Raw genomic sequence first — 16,715 nt, forward strand, 5'->3', positions numbered from 1 at the left:
GTCAGTTTATAGAAAGATTCAATTTACCATCTTCAACATTGGCAAATAGTTTCTATTTTGATAACATGGCTGTAGTTCGTCAGCCTGTAGAATAAATAACATGGAAAGTATCTAAAATACTGATATTTTTATCTATTGGGAACACAGAAACTTACATTTTTGCAATGAAAAGTCTACCTCTCAGCTGATCCTGTTTGTAAGCACTCAAGTGCATTGACTAACTGTTGGTCACAAGGCCTGCAATTGTAATATATACCTGGCTTTTTTCCTTTGTTCCGGAAGCATTAGTGCAACTTTACTGAAATTGTAATTAAGATAACTGTGAAAGACTGAGAAAAACGTAGGATATCTTTAATTAAAAATAGCTTTAAGCGCGTAAAGTTCAAACATCAAAGCATCTCACATGGGGTATGATGCCCGGTCTCTAATTTTACCTAATATCCAGCATCTGGTGCAGGCTGGCTTGTGGTACGGCAGAGACTAGGAGGAAGTACATTACTCATAGATGAAAGGAGGAAAATCACTGTCTTCTCTAAAAATAGCTTTTTTTGCCAGCCCATATCAGTTGGACATATGATTAAACAGTAGTTGTCTGAGATCAGTAAGGAGACAATAATTAAGCACAACTGTTTCCTCTCCAAGGCCAGACCCAGGTGGTGAAAGTTAAGCATTCTGTCACTCAGATAAGGTACTGAAAGCCGCTTTCCTGTATGTCCTCTTTGACTCTTCTTCGAAACCTAGCTCTCTTGGAGTGCTGAGCTGTGGACAGACACAAGCCAGGCCTGCTCAACACATAGGGTAGGGAAGAAAGGTTTCCTCCACTGCAATGGTAATAACGGGTGGGCAGTTTCACACAAGTGGCTTGAGTTAGGAAAATTATCGGACACTTATTTAAATAACAATTGGTTTAAGAAATGAAGCAAAATAACAAATTACAATTAAAGAGACCCCCCTACCTGTTATCTAAAAAATAATGAAATATGCAGATGAACAATATGTGACTGTGCTTCTACCTTATTACTTAGTTGTTGTTATTATTATTAACATACTTCATTTAATTGGTTAGTTTATTTAAAACAATTTAAGTGGTTATTTTTTTATTACTATTATTATTGTTATAAGATTTTAGTAAATCTCTCCAGTCCAAATTAAAAATATTACTATACATTGCAAATGTAAAGTCAACATAACTAGTGCCATCTTCCCGATCAATCCTGCTGCCGTTCCTGTCCCTCCTTTTTATCTTCCAAAATGGCCGAATTGGTCTCAGACTTGTCTATGAATAGCGTTCTTCAGAAGTCTGAGACACCCCCCCCCCTTTCACTGCCCTCCGATGAGCCAGTGCTGACGATTAAATCATAGGCGCTGGTTCATCAGAGGAAAGTAGAGGGGGGGGGTGTGTCCCACACTCCTAACGAAGCTGCACGTTTGGAAAGATGAAGATGGGGGACCGGAATGCAAGAAAGGAACAGGATCATTCAAGAGTAGGGCAACAGGTATGTTGACTATACATTTGCAATGTATAATCAAATTTGTACTTTTGATAGGTACGTCGCTTTAACCCCTTGCTGCCACAGCCATTTTTATTTTAATTTTCTTCTCCCTGAATTCCAAGAGACATAACTTTTTATTTTTCTGTTGACATAGCCATATGAGGGCTTTTTTTTTTTTGTGACAAGTTGTAATTTTTAATGCCACTTTTTATAGTACCATATAATGTACTAAAAAACATTGAAACAATATTTTGTGGGGTGGAACAGAAAATAACAGCAATTCCTTCATTAGTTTTTGGGTTTCCTTTTTACAGCATTCACCGGGCGGCAAAAATACCATGTTAACTTCAATCTACAGGTCAATACGATTAGGGCAATACCAAAGTTATAGTTACTGTATATATAGTGATATAGTTTTACTACTTTGACAGAGAAAAAACAATTTGTTAACAAAAAAAAAAAGGGTTGTGTCGCTATAATTACTAAACAGGTCAGCATAGTTTGATAACAGATCCATTTTGGCAGTTTTCAAATATAACATGCGTTTTTCATGGCAGTTTTAGTGCCGTTTTTGTTGGCATTTGCCTATGGCATGCTGCACTTGGATTGCCTCAAAAACACCAGAAACCAAAACTCAGCTGTGTGTAGTGAATTTGAGATTTTACTATCGACATCTGGCCGCACTTAAAACAGCAAAAAACACCACACAAAAATGCAGCAAGACGCTGAGTGTGAATCCACCCTTTCAGTTTACATTTTGTTAAGCAATCAATGGGCAGCATTGTTATTACTAACAATAATTTTTTTTCATACTAATTAGCAGAAAAATAACTATTAAAGGGTAGTAAGGAAGCTTAAAATGTGACTGATGTTTTTCTGAGGCACCCAGACTAGTGTTCTGGTGTGACCACAAACTTGTCCTGCATAGCAGGTAAGGAAATACGATGGTAAACTCTTGTTCTGTGAGGGTGTGTGGTTCGGTTAGTGTCTCACTTTTACACATAAGCTCAGAGTAAAGATGTCAAAAAAGCACAAAGCTTGAGGTGAAGTGGTCAGGAAATGTATATAAAGACATAGAGTGTGTCTCATAGTATAGCAACAAAAGCTTAGAGTAAATGGGTCAGTTGTGTGTCTTCTAGATGGCGCACCTCACAATGTTGCGAAGTTTCTTTCTATTCTCTACAATAGTGTAGAAGTAAACAACAGTTAATAAAACAGGTATAGTTCTGCACAACTATTAATGGATTTGGCATAAGATTGACTCAATAAGCCATGTGATATGAAAATGGGATAAAGGCAGTTTCAGAGTTTCTATATTTTAGTCTGTGGCTTCCAAAAATTAAAGAGCTATCCTAATAATCCTAATGGATTGACTTCCAAAATTCTTTGGATTTGACAGTCTGGTCTCTCCCTTTGGCTTAGCTGAATCCCTGCAGATAGATTTTCAGGGTTATATGCTATAATTCCACTGAGGCCAGCTGTAAACTTGTGGCTGGATTTTAATGCACCATTTTATGGAGGATCCTTCGTTGAAAAGGTTGAGACACACTTATGTCAAAAGCTGAGCAAGCAGGCAGCCCTTTTAAATTAGTGGCTTGTGCAGCTTGGTTTAGAAACGGCCTCCTTGCTAACAATGCTTTGTCTGTGGTATCAGCTTGCTCCTCATTTAGAAAGGCAAGTAAAGAGTGATTCTGTGTTTTGTCATTAATGGCATCGCAATCGGGCAGGGGGTTTTGTTCTTAAATGGGGGCTTTGTCTTATCCCTGCTGCGTAAGCCCCAACCAAGCACTCCTCACCTGTCATAACTGTCATACATTTAATTCATCATGCTGCTTAGTCAAAAGCCATGCGCTGATACTATCAGAACAGGAGTAGGAGGTGGTCGGAGATTCTTATAACTTTGGAGATCAAAAGGAGATTATGAGGAAAATAAGATTTTAATGAAGAAAGGGCTGTGAAGAATTTGCTGCTGTTCTCTTCTATTGTATTGCAGAAAAGTTCTCAATTTGGTTGACTTTATAATTTGAATGATTTTGCATAGCTAAAATCTTGGCTATACCTGAACGTTTATTGTTAAATGTAATTTGTGTTATTTATCTTTTTGCATATATAATATCGATTGTTACATGAATAATACAGCAGAGGATGATGATATAATACTAAGTATTTTCCAGTTGTCAAGCTTCACCAAGTGAAACAGAAATCCTGCTGCTATTAATATATCTGACACTTTATTTCATCTGTGTTCTAATAACAATGCGCTCTACTTTTAATGTACAGCAAAGCAAATGGGGGCCTAACAATAAAACAAAGAGTGATAACTATTGTACAGATGATGAGTACTGTGTACAATGCACTACCCACTCACTCAACGTGTGAGGTCTCCGGAATATTGTTATGACTATATCAGGCTAGTTTCACTGGCTTAACTAATGCTACCCACCCCCTAACAGCCAGCATGCCATGCTGCTGGGCATGGCACAGTGTTTTGACAGTATTTATTAGTCAAGCCATATGGATGCCCATGATTTGTGCCAACAATACTCTCAAAACCCCAGGAGGGAATGCTTTAAAATCTGCTCTAATACGGCTGCTGTATTTTGGCTAATTGTAAGCCTAATTACAAGGTTTTAGATTTATAAAGAAAACACTACATGATAAGAACTGAGCATATGTTATTACATGTATGGAATGCACTACTTGTATATGGAACCACTTCCTTGTCTATGAATTTTATGTTTCTGCCTGTAAACTAGCAGATATTCTTTCACTGATAGTGAGCTGCTTTCTCAACCTTCAGTAGGCAGACATATAGATTACTACAACCTGTCCACAAGGGATTGTTCTCTAATTAACACTGCAGAACATCAGCTACATTAGGGTTCGTTCACATCTGCGCCAGGGTCCCGTTCCGATGTTTCGTCAGAGCCTTCTGTCGGAACGGGACCTTGATTGACACAAACGGAAACCATAGGTTTCCGTCACCATTGATTTCGATGGTGACGGATCCGGTGCCCATCCATTTGTCTCCGTTGTGCAAGTGTTTCGTCGTTTTGACGGAATCAATAGCGTAGTCGACTAACCTATGGTTTCTGTTTGTGTCAGTCGGGTCCCGTTTCAACGGAAAGGGACCCTGGCGCAGATGTGAACGAAGCCTTACTTTAGCACATTTGGGAATTTAACCTTTACTAACAATGGTTCTCCAAAATTTAAAGCAGGGCACACAGGAAATATGTTAGCAGGTTATATGCTTCGAGTGACAGGGCTGATGTCATAATGTTCATGGTTAATTCAGTGAAAGAGTTTGAAAAAGGCCTGAACGCCTTTCTTGAGTGTAATAATAATATTACAAGGTATGGTTATTAGATTCATGGAGATGGGTCGTTGATACAGAGATTTATTCTAAATGTGTATTTGGAGTCGGAAGGAATTTTTCTCCTAAGATGAGGAAAATTGGCTTCTGCCTCTTGGGGGTTTTAATTAACATTAATGATGATTTTGACATTAATGGTCATTTTACACTTTTCAGCAGCCATTATTTGGCAGGTTCTTTTTGTCTAACTTTAGGTAAGTATTGTATTAGGTGGTATTTTATTAGAAATGTATTTAATATTCCTGTATACGTGCATTTCCTGTATACATGGGTCTGCTCAGAATCATTCACAAATATTTAATTAAAATGGTGATGAAAAAAGAATCCTTTAAATAGTTCAATATAAAATAAATATTTAAATGTATAGCACTATAATTTCTATAAAAAGTCAGTTCAACATATATTTGCAGGTAAAAGGGTAGAGACTTGGTGATTTCCTTAAGGCTTTGAAGAGGTACGTATTCTCAATGTAAATAAGTGTGGAAGTTTCCACAGCAGCAAAATAAACTGCACCAGAACTGGCAAACTAGGTGAGAATTTACCTCCCCTCTCGGTTAATGGGGTGTAAATGTCTTCATGCGTCCTAATGTGGTGTTAACATGAATCACTCATTACACAGCACTGATTGACTAATAAATACATTCAATTTACTTACTGTTTGACAACTGCATCCATTAACTTTGCATACAATACACATCACACTAATGTGTTTATGTGTATAGAGAAGCTTAAAGGGGGTGCCCGTGATATATAAATAGGATCTATTCGTTTTAGCATTTAAAGTGCTATAATTTTCCAATGCAGTCTGTGTATGAAAGCAGTCCCCTATAGGAGATTTGGTGAACTGGACTGTATGGACAAGCTGCAGATATATCATAGGATGGGCTGTGGCTCAGTGGGTAGTAATGTAGCTTTTAACACTGGTGTCTTAAGTTTGAAACTGATTGAAGACACATTTGCACGGAATTTCTATTTTCTCTCTGGGCTTATGTGAGTTTCCTCTAGATCAGGAGTGCACAACCTTTTCTGGTTTAAGGGTCATATTTTCAGAATGTACCACTCCAAAGACCTGCAATAAAACTTAAAACGTACTTAATCTTAGACATTTATGGTATAGCGACAGTACATGCCATGAATTTCTGTTAGGTAGGGGTTCCACTTCACCATGTTTGGCACCCGCTACTCCACGGAGGACTAGGCGAGGTGGCCATGCATACAAGCTACACAGTGTCCCCCAGTAATGTCAGCCACACAGTGGCCCCTCAGTAATGCGAACCACACCACGATAACAAAGCCAGCCAGTGTTCCCAGCCACTCAGTACGCCTAAACAGTACTAGAAACACAATGTCCTGCATTACTGCCGGACGCACAGTGCACCATTAGTACTTACCTGTCCCTGCTCCCACACTGCATGCCACTCCTCTTGTCTCTGACATTGAAGATATATGTAAGCATCTATATCATTGCAAGACCTGCAATGATATCTAAGCTGAAGAGAGAACGGAGCTGTGGTGTTGGAAGGATGTGGGTATCTTATGATAGTCTTTCTGAACTATTGGGACAAAGCAAGCCTTTCTGTGTCCCAATGGTTTGGGGGCCACACAGAAAGGCATCATGAGCTGCATGTGGCCCGGGCCGCAGATTGTGTGTGCCCCTTTTCTAGATACTCCCTATGTGTGTGTGAGCTAGGGACATTAGCTTGAGAGTCTGACTGGGCACAGATATTGTTGTGAGTGATTACAATCTGTGTATAGTGCTCAAGAATTTGAAAGCACTATATAAATAATAAGAAATATATATTATGTAGTTAAATAGATAAAAAATATGAATAATTCCCAGACAACCCTATGAAGGCATACAGACATCATAAGAGGGGTCTCCTACTCAGGAGAGATCACGCTCTGGAAGAATAAATTAAGGACTCTGGAGGACTCATTTTAGCCTCCTAAACAATATTTATAAATAAAAGAGGAGCATCTTCTGAACCGCTGCCTGTGGCTGCAATACAGGGATTAAGTATGATATTGATAATGATGCATCTGTCAAAAACATCACAGACACAGATCAACTATGCAAAACAAGTGATGTTTTTCAGTGTGCATGTAAATGCAATGGATATATTTTGTGATATTAAATGGTTGCATAACTATGGGCGGGAATCCTATGATTATAATTTAAGTCTAGTGGACCCCTGATCCAGTTTAATACAACACGTCCACTGTTAATAAAGCTGAGGGAGTAAAAGAGTGGAGAGAGTTGCTAAGAGTCTCTAACGACGCGTGCCAAACACGTGGAAGGTAAATCCCCTAATTCAGTCTATTCTTCCAGCATTCTCTGGCTAGCAGCCAAGCTAAATATTTCTGCTGGAAAAAATGCACTCTTGTGAACTGAGCTCTTCACAACTGCAGCTGAGACAGAGGGGGCTTTCCTACCAAGCAGAGCACTTCTGTGTAATCTTGTGTGTCCTGGGCATATTCAATCTGTGTCTGAACACACAGGAGGTAGATGTAGCTTCTCCAGATAAAAAAAAAATTCTCACAACATGCACTAAATTTTGTTTTATTAAACTGAGATTTTCTATTGGCTATGTTATTTTGGCTTTGTTGGCTATCATGCTGTTCATATATCTCTCAAATATATTAGCTATTTAAGCCGCGAAGATGTAGAGATTACAAAATTTGTAGCTGTCCAGAATAAAATACCTTTCCGGAATGTACTTAGCATTGTTTTATTTTATTGTCATTTTAGTTGTGTTTCAGTAGAAGATAAATACTTGTGTGAGACGTAATTGGATTATTTTAATGACCCTAGAATAAAAATAAAAAAACAAATTGGCAAAATGGTTTTGCCCTCCACGTGTGTCATTTTCTGCTGGGATTTCCTGGCTTGCTGCCACCTTGAATCTGCTGAACGTTCTTTAGATAAATCAATTAGAGGGGCTTTAATATTTGGGTGATTGGAACACAACATATGGGCTACCTTGGCTTGTGTCGTGTGCTGCATTCACTTAATTGAAAAGATTAATAGAGGTGTTTTTTTTAATAGGGGTCTCTATTACGACTGAATGTTGAAGGGTACAATCATTTAAAGGTGCATTTTGTTCAGAATATATTGGTTATTAATTAGGAGACATAGATATTTCTGATCTTTTATATGTATTTATAATGAGAGGAGTTCATTTGGTCAGCTGTAGAGTGTCTTGAGCTGGTTAGAGATTCATCATTGAACCCGCAGCTTTACCCCAGACTTCCTTGTGAACATGTATGTTTGAATTGGCCAGCTCTGCATGCTATTTTAATAAATGAATAATCAGCTCCCCCCTAATACCGTGTTTCCCCGATAGTAAGACACCCCCGATTGTAAGACGTATCGGGGGTTTCAGGGGGGTCGGCTAATATAAGCCGTACCCCGAAAGTAAGACATATGTCTTACTTTCGGGGAAACACGGGGGTATTTCTGATGCGCGGCTGCGTGATTTTCGCGCAGCCGCCATCATAGAGATGAGTCTAGTCGACGCCCGTCACTGTCCAAGGTGCTGAAAGAGCTAACTCTTTCAGCACCCTCGACAGTGAATGCCGTGAAAAAAAGAAAAAGTTCGTACTTACCGAGAACTTCCCGGCCGTTGCCTTGGTGACGCGTCCTTGGTGACGCGCCTCTCGACATCGGGCCCCACCTCCCTGGATGACGCGCCAGTCCATGTGACTGCTGCAGGCTGTGCTTGGCCTGTGATTGGCTGGAGCTGTCACTTGGCCTGAATCGTCATCCCGGGAGGTCAGACTGGAGGAAGACGCCGGGAGTTATCGGTACGTCAGAACTTCTTTTTTTTTTTGACAGGTTCATGTTTATTGGGATCGGAAGTCACTGTCCATGGTGCTGAAACAGTTTAACTCTTTCAGCACCATGAACAGTGACTATCTAGAAAATCGAGCAACGCAACGCAATATAAGACATACCCCGAAAGTAAGACATAGTGGGGATTTTGGGGATAAAAAGAAAGTAAGACACTGTCTTACTTTCGGGGAAACACGGTATGTGAATGGCCAGCTTTACTTACCTTGAGTGCTTCCTGATGGTGGCTCACGTTTCCTTTATCAATCTGTATTGGAACTACAGCCACTGAATAGGAATCGTTCCTGCAATAATGGTTAGGCAATCATGAACATGAGCAAATAGCAGTTGCCAGTTTGTGTATGTACCACAATGGAATCTCTGATTTGAAGTCATAGGGGGAGATGTATTAAAATTAGCTTGAGGGGTTGTCCAGTTTCAGCAAATGAATGCTATTTTATTGTATAATTAAAAGTTATAAAATTTTCCAATATACATTCTGTATTAATTCCTTACAGTTTTCAAGAACTCTGCTTTTTGTTATTCAGTGGAAACACTCATTGTTTACTGCCAATGGATAAAATTCTGTCCATGGTCATGTGATGGACACACAGGTGTACGGCTCATTAAAGTACAGTTATCAGAGCTGTGTCTTGTAATTATCCCACCACCTGTGTGTACATCACATGACCATGGACAGAAATTCATGCGCTGGAAGTAAACAATGAATGTTCCTACTGAACAACAACAAGCCGAGATCTTAAAAACCGTGAGAAATGAATACAGAAAGTATATTGGAAAATTGGATAACTTTTAATTATACAAAAAATATCATTAATTTGTTGAGAATGGGCAACAGCTTACATAAACAATTTGTTGCAGTAAGATGCGACACATTTATTAAGAGGCAAACACCTCTTAATAAATGTGTTGCGAAATTTCAGCTGGCCGTACGCCACAATGGTGGAGTAATGACCACTGCCATGTGGCATCCATTCCCCCTTACCAACGGACATAAAATAAAAATTAAGTATACTCACCGCTCCTCTTCTCCCATCCATGGCCCCTAAGCATGCTGCGGTTAATACAAGGTCCTGACACCGAGCAGCCTCATGGCCTTATATGCGGCGCAGCACTAAATGTCAACAGTGCTGCGCCATATACAACGTCCTGATGCTGCCCCACATCTGTACATTTTATGAGCCGCAGCATGTTAAGGGAGCTGAGGGGACCCGGAGGGATGTAGAGAAGCGGTGAGATGAGTATACATATATATACATATATATATAGTTTTGTTTTTTTAATTGGCCGATGAGGGGGTGAGGGGGGAGGTAGATGTAGTCCTACACTCCATAGATTTTCAATATAATTTTCACCAGTTCTCTGGCATAAATTATAATAAATATGTCGGGCCACTGTGGTCCCACTGCTTTTGAAAAGGCAACACAAATTCTGACTTTTGGACTCTTTTGCAACTTTTGTACACCAGAAAATTGGCGTTCAAAGGTATATATATTCCCCCATAGTCTCATGACTAGTACATATACATAGAAAATACTTAGCATCCTTAAAATAAGATTGCTGCACATTATAACATGGAAAAAAAATATGTTACGTCTTCTTTAATGCTGTACAATTTAATTATTCTCTGCAGCAGTTAGTACTAATATTACCCCAGGGGAATATGTATGAATCAGGAAGGAAAATTTGATGTCACAAGTTATTCCTGTTGATAGTTAAATGGAAAATTGATGTAAAACACACATTCTATATCTGGAGTTATACGTGTATTATTTAGGGATGTTTATTAATCAACCATCTATAGTTATATGTACATAACTGATATTACAAGAATATATTAAGTGCAAAGGATGCAGATTTGGAATCAAATATATACACATGAGCCTAGTCGTTTCATCAAACCAGCTGATAAAGTGCACATAAAATCCATTTTACTTGGTACAACTTGATGCGGTTTATTTGTTAAGTAGAACATTTAAGAAGCAAGCTATTGCTGGAATGCCAACAGGTGGCACACCGAAGTGTTCGGCTGTCAGCGCACAAGAGAAAGGGAGGGCAACTTCTGGTACATAGAGGAGTCATAAATAAAAGAAGTTAACAGCACTAAGTAAATAGATGAAAATATATTTTCAGGAAGTTACATAGTTATGCAAAGCACTCCTTATATATGTTTCCAGATTAATTTGCGCACAATTAAAATGTACAAATTACAAATCATATGTGGAGAATAAACCTAAGACCGTTAAAAGATTATAATCAGTCAAAGTTTTCTGCGTTAAATGTCATGATATACTGAGTATATACAATATTTAAGACTTATTCTTATTGAAAGAAATTCTGCATCCCTTGCTTAAAGTTACTTAGTGAATTCAGTGCAACCCATAGATGTCTGTGTCTATCTAAATAGAAACGTGCCAATTTTGATTATTTTATATGGTACAATGGATTTAGACTATTAAAATATTAATGAATTATATATTAAATACGTTTTATTGGATTATAAAGAGGCGGAACGAAGCAGTACTATATATAGCGTTGACTGTAAGAATATAATATATATCTAAATAGAAATAATAAAATTCCTTTAATCTGGCAGTAATGTGACTTGGATTTTTATATAATCAGGCTCAGCAGACAGTGATAACAAATATTCTATATAATATCTAAGCTATGGTTACATGTAGCAATAATTGTTATTATTTGTTTGTTTCAGAATGATTGTAACTATAACAGTCCAGTCTAATGGCACAAAAAGATGAACAATAAACAATAAAATTCATTGCTCAAAATTGTTATCATTAGCAGTATCGGTAAATGTCAATTATATGTCACTGCGATCAAACTGCCGTTTTAAAATAGCGACAAATATGTGATGATTGTACTGCAGAAAATATCCATCAATTATTCATAACAATTTTTCACACTACTGATCAACAATCGTTTGTTGTGAACTGAAAACGATTCCAAACCATCAAAATTTCTATACATAATGCAACAGATCAAAATGCATTAATTGATAGAATATGTGGTTTGTGGCTCAAGTATCTGACATGAACAAACATCTATGTCATGCGTCTAGAATTAAGGGATATTAAACTAAAGACAAAAAAAAAGAATGATTAAGGTCTTACAGAATCTTTACATTAAAAAAAAACCATGTTTAATAACTTTGAAATTCTTAACAAGTTAGTTATTATGAATTAAAAGTGTTAGGAATGTTTGATTATAACAATAAAAAAAATGGTATACCAAAAATATTCCCTAATATCATACTGTAAATGAGCACTTTTAGTTTCCTGTCATTAGATGTATTTGATATTAATATCTTTCATTTAAAATGGCATATAACAATGAAACAACTATTGACCATGTTTTCCAATTAGGACCACTGGTCTACTCCCTCTCCTCAAGCAAACAATCCATAAACCAGATTCATACTCCAAGCTGGGCTTCTATTGTGCTTTTTTTTCTCCTTGCCTTTTCTTCCGGATTTCACTCCGCCTAAGCAAACTGTCTTGCACATCTTAAAACAATTTGGCATTCGGAATTATCAGCCTGGCCAAAAAGAGTTTGTTTTGTTAATTGCTCTTGTTAAGCCTAATTACTAAATGGGGGAGGAGTTGATGCGAGGGGAGGGAGAAGCTTGTAGTAAGGGAAAACTTTAAAATCCTTGAAGCAGTCTGGGAGAGGGTTAGAGTTAAAGAGCCAGTGAGAGTGTGTATACAGCAGACAGTGAACGCGTGTGGGTTAGTCACAGATGTTACGCATGGACTAAAACTGGAATGCACATACTCCACACTGAATACCTGCTGTATGGAAATAACCCAAGGTATACCCTAACATTTCTTCATTCTATATAGATATATATATGTGTGTGTGGTATTTTATTAATAGAAGTGATAATGAGATTTTTAGGTAAAAAATGTTACAATTCTAAATTTGAATTTATAATCCTTAAAAAAAAATGTATGATATTTTTGTGGTAAAGGCAATCCTATGAGAAATGTTATTAGATTTTGATTCGGTAAAATCACTTTTATGATTATAGCAGTTGGGGGTGTTGAAATAAAAGGTGTGGGGCTCCTGCTGGTTTTCTTTGTTTACTAGAGACACTTTTGAGTAGCAGTGTTTACTTTTGTCAATGTTATTTATACTAGTTAATGTACTGTACTAGATAAATCGACTTCCTGGGCTCAGCATTTTAGCCTGGACCCCCGACTTGACAAATGGTTTCAATTTGACACCGTTTTATCAGTTAAGCTTCTGCTGGGTGCTGCTTGCTTCTGCTTTATCACAAAAAAGTGAGTTATCTGAGATACATTGTTAACAGTCTGACAATGGCAGAGATTGATGTGACATACAGTGAGCCAGCTATACAAAACATGCTTCTTATATACACTTGGATACTGAGCAGTCTTGGAGGGAGTCGCTGTCTTATGGCATTCCAAATATTGCTGCCAAAAGAATTAGTGTTAGGAAAAGCTCCTGGTATCAGCAATTTGTCTTCTTTTTGCCTTTTTAGCTGTATACACTGTGTTGATCACTTCCTTTATTATATATTTACACTTTATTGAGTCGTTGTTATAGATAGATAGATAGATAGATAGATAGATATGAGATAGATAGATATGAGATAGATAGATAGATAGATAGATAGATAGATAGATAGATAGATAGATAGATAGATAGATGGATATAGATCAGCTCTTTGAGTCTTGGACAATTTATTGAATGCATTTAAAAAAAGGGTCAATTGATATCATTCTTCCTGTTGACATTTTTTAAGTTTGATGACTAAATCTTTAGCTTGTCAGCCTGCGTCTGTCTTGTTCTCTGAGCTTAATGAAAAGTACATTTTAATCACTGGTGAGCCAAATTGAGCATGATTAGCTGTTATTACAGATTAGTGGACAGTATTGTCTGGTGCTGCACAGTATTGATCTGGATGTGTCGTGGCAATGGTTTTCACCACACTTCTGGCTGCCTTTTTTTGATGTAACAGTGAACTCTGAAAGGAGGGGGTTGGTTGCAGGCAGGCAAAAGTCCAGATGGGGCAGAAGACGGGTCCTGAAAAGACCGTGTCAGGAAGTAGGTCAGGTACTCGGAGAGATTATATGATCCACGCATCATCCCCGTGTGGCAGGAGGCAAGACAAGCAGCACACAATTATGAGGAATTAGAACAGCAACAAGTAGTGGAGATTTATCAGCATTAATTGTCTATTGTCAGGACAGGGCCTTTCTTGCAGATCACGACTGCTGCCAACCTCTTAATACCTCTAATGGACTCTCCATTGTAGGATTAGCTCTTCTAAGAACAATGTCTTTCTTCAAGAAGAGTTGCTTGGGGAGTTAAAACAGCCACTACTGTGCCGTGTCCTTTTCTTTTTGCTCTTCATTTTAAGAGAGGGAGTTAAGAGAGGACTCGGTGTTGCTCTTCTGTCAGCAACTGTATTCCTTGAGGGGACTGGGAGATAACTATTGAACATTAACCGCATTACTCCACCTTCCTCAGTGAGATCCATCAGGAAACAATAGGCTGTTTGATAGTGGTCGAGATAAGCAAGGGCATTATCTTAAGGACTATTTTTTTCCCTAAATTTTACACAGCAAATATCAAGAGAAAGATAGGCTTCTATGTGTAAATGCAAGGGAATACACTGAATTGAATTTCTAGCATAGGAACCAGGTACAAATACGTACAAATATATATATATATATATATATATATATATATATATATATAAAAACACATACATACATACATACCTGTGGTGCTAAGTCATTCTTTTAAAATCACACAGATGATGGATGTCTATGTTTAAATATATATATATTTATTTACATATGTGTGTGTGTGTGTGTGTGTGTGTATATATATATATATATATATATATATATATATATATATATATATATATATATCTAAAATGAATAAAGAGTAAAGAAGCACAGCAACAGCAGTGGGTGCGAGTCCCCTATATATGGCCGCATTTATTAAATAAAATGTGCAACAAAGTGTGTTTGAAAAATTTGCCATATTTATGAAAATGTATGTATTCCATCTTTAATCTTGTTTTGTCACGTTTCCTATTTACTCGCGCCATTTTTAATCAATATAATGGTGTTTATCTATGATAGCCAAGAGGCGATTGTGTCTAGTATGTCCGTAGACGCGACAAATGTATAATAGTTTTATTCTTAGTACACTATCGATAACTGTTTCTATGTCGATGTAGATAATAGATATATATTACTTATTCTATACGAAAAAGGAAAGCTAAGCAGCACGTTGTCCGCGACAGCATAGGTGCAAGCCCTGGGACCCCACTCCGCGTCCTCTCAATCCATACGAAGACAAAAAACAGGCAGCACTCCAATCAAGTATATACGTAGACATATATACCCAAAGTTTACTTCTTTGGGAAATTCTTTAGATCAGCCCTGAATATACCGGTCACAACCAGATACAATTATGAAAGTAGCAGAAGACTGCATGCACCGCATAAGAACTGCTGATTAATGAGGTAATTGAGGTTTTTTTTGGGACACAAGGAAGGAAGAAATTGAGTAAAAAGCTCTGTCATGATTTTCGAATCAGATTCCAGTCAGTGACAAAAGCACGTAGACAACGAATGACGGATAGTGGGCAAGCCAAATTATATCCCCAACACAAACTACGCAGGAGCCATTTGTGCTTATCCCATACAATAAGTAGTCATGTAAAGTTATAGTATGACTGACTGAATACTGCCTGCATTGAATTTTGCCGCCTGAATTTGGTTTTGCTGTGGTTTTCCTCTCAGTGAAGCCGAGACTCTGCTGCATGCTGAGGAGTTCGCGCTTTCTTGTGTGTGGTAAACTATCACCTCGGAGCAGCTCCAGCACAACTAATACACAGTTTTCTATTCTAAACCGTCATTTAACATAAGAAAACAGCTATTTGTGTATGGAGCCCTCCTCCTCCCCCTCACGTTTTCTTTTTATTCCACATGGCGTTATTTTGCTAAAAGGTGAATAAGAATCGTCAGAGGAGACATCTACATCTCAAAGTGACTGACTCCATTCTCTGTGCAGCTAGAGCCACCTTCAGTCAGCTCGCATTGTCTCACTGCACTATTGTGTGAGGCAGCACCTGATTAACCCCTCCGCTCCCTTTACTACCGTCGTGCTTCCTGACTGACTACGAGAAGTAGTGTGTCGCTGTTTATGTCACGCTTGTAAATCCTGGCTAAGAACGTCTCCCTCACAGAGGCGTTGTAGTTTCATGGACCGTGTGATGTCATATACCTGTGTCTCTGTCTGCTGATACTCGCAGTCATTCTGCTGTGCAGAAAGGATTCCAGGTAGCCCCACCCTCCATGTGACAGCACCGTGTAAATTACTCTGACTTGTAATAGGAAACCTGAAACAGGAAGAGAAGGGAACCAGTCAGTCAGTGAGTGAGTGTGGTCACACAGTCATCATAAGCCGTGGAGTAGTACAGGGCAGCCCTGCAGTGTGTCTGAGGCAGCGCTTGTCTGGCAGTATGAGAGCGGTGGAGCTGCCGAGAGCACAGCTCAAGGTGTGGAGTCTCTGGATGTCTCTATGATACACTGACTGGAAGCCACTGTGCACTATGACTCCGGGAGATAACCGCCTCCAATGATCTATTACTACTCGGGGAAGTGTGTGGACTCTGCCGGGGTAAGACTGCTGTCTATGAGTGTGGTGCTGCTTAGAGAGAATCCTAAGGACCAAGTCCGCAAAATATGGATTATATTATATGTGGCACTGTATAGAGCTCTACTGCGCTCACACCAGCCACTGTGTGGGGACAAACTGGGGAACTCTCATGAAACTTGGGGTGAACATAGATGTTACTATAGATCGATGATAGATCGGTAGATGATAGACCGGTAGATGATAGATCGATAGATGATAGATCGGTAGATGATAGATTGATAGATCGGTAGATGATAGATCGATAGATGATAGATCGATAGATGATAGATCGGTAG

The 16,715-nt window shown here is 38.4% G+C and overlaps 1 protein-coding gene and 1 long non-coding RNA gene across 3 annotated transcripts in view; one reads left to right on the forward strand and one right to left on the reverse strand.

The window, feature by feature from the left end:
* LOC142759723 (uncharacterized) lies at window positions 1-16,198 on the reverse strand. The gene is made up of 3 exons (XR_012883184.1): window positions 16,006-16,198; window positions 8,922-9,000; window positions 1-84 (listed from the first exon to the last, which is right to left on the reverse strand). It is a non-coding gene; the product is annotated as an uncharacterized LOC142759723 (long non-coding RNA).
* PRDM1 (PR/SET domain 1) overlaps window positions 15,169-16,715 on the forward strand; it is a 13,582-nt gene continuing 12,035 nt past the window's right edge. Inside the window, exon 1 of one of the 2 annotated variants that reach the window (XM_075862222.1) lies at window positions 15,169-15,242. The gene's annotated coding sequence lies outside the window, so the exon portion shown is untranslated. Of the gene's footprint in view, window positions 15,243-15,298; window positions 16,402-16,715 lie in introns of those variants that run through there. The other variant, XM_075862221.1, reaches the window with a different exon arrangement.

The sequence above is a fragment of the Rhinoderma darwinii genome, chromosome 4 (genome assembly GCF_050947455.1).
Source record: "Rhinoderma darwinii isolate aRhiDar2 chromosome 4, aRhiDar2.hap1, whole genome shotgun sequence".
Lineage (NCBI taxonomy): Eukaryota > Metazoa > Chordata > Amphibia > Anura > Rhinodermatidae > Rhinoderma > Rhinoderma darwinii.